This window comes from Microtus ochrogaster, chromosome 16 (genome assembly GCF_000317375.1).
Source record: "Microtus ochrogaster isolate Prairie Vole_2 chromosome 16, MicOch1.0, whole genome shotgun sequence".
In the NCBI taxonomy this organism is placed as follows: Eukaryota; Metazoa; Chordata; class Mammalia; order Rodentia; family Cricetidae; genus Microtus; species Microtus ochrogaster.
This window is the reverse complement of record NC_022018.1, coordinates 6,114,100-6,114,914: the sequence shown is the minus strand read 5'-3', so window position 1 is coordinate 6,114,914 and position 815 is coordinate 6,114,100. Positions and strand designations below refer to the sequence as shown.

Here is an 815-nt window from a genome sequence, read left to right as displayed (position 1 = left end):
CCCCCACCAGTCCCCGGCCACGGCCCGCCGGCGCCTCGCCTCCTACGTACCCGGAAAGAGCGGCCGGCGCGAGGCGATCGGAGCGGGCGGAAAAGACAATGAAAGTTAAAAGTCGTTCAGCAGAAAATGAATGCGAGCCAAGCGGCCATCTTGGAGCGAGCTGCCGCCGCCGCTGTCAATGGGCACCGAGCGCGGCCGAGAGCAACCGCGGCCGCCGCTCTCGGCTCATGCCGCTCCCCCGCCGGCCTCCTGCTTGTGCGCTGCGGCCTCCTCCTCCCGCGCGGCCTCCTCCGCCTCCGCGCGGCCTCCGCCGCCGCCTCCTCGGGGCCTCTCCTCCTCCTCGGCGCAGCCGCCGCCTCCCGGCCGCGCTCGGGGGAGGGCGCGCGGAGGGGCCGAGCCGTATTATTCTGCGGGGCTGGGAGGTGTTGCTAAGCCGGCGCGGGGCTCCCTCGCCAACCTCCCCATTGTCTCGCCCGCTCTCTGCCTTTAATACTACGATTATTATTTCAGACTCGCGTGGGGGAGGCGGGCGGGCTGGGGGCGCCGAGTGTGCGTGCGGGCGGGGAGGCGGGGGAGGGGAGGACGGATAAGGAGGGGGAGGGGAGGGTGGAAAAAAAATGCACCGCTGAAGGCAGAGTGGAAACTGACACCGGCTCCAAAATGGCTCGGAGTCCGCCCGCCCCCTCCCCCCGCCCCCCGCCGGGTCACGTGCTCCCCTCATTCCTTAAGGGCGGCCTGGGAATTAGTGTCGGTGTAGTCGGGCCCGTGGCCGCCCCCTCCCCTGCGCGCCGCGCGCCCAGCCCCCTCCCCTCGCT

The 815-nt window shown here is 71.3% G+C and overlaps 1 protein-coding gene across 1 annotated transcript in view; it reads right to left on the bottom strand.

Moving 5' to 3' along the window:
- Positions 1-263, bottom strand: part of Bmi1 (BMI1 proto-oncogene, polycomb ring finger) — a 9,433-nt gene extending 9,170 nt beyond the window's left edge. Inside the window, exon 1 of the mRNA XM_005354663.2 lies at positions 51-263. The gene's annotated coding sequence lies outside the window, so the exon portion shown is untranslated. The remainder of the gene's footprint in view (positions 1-50) is intronic.
- Positions 264-815: the final 552 nt, after the last annotated feature.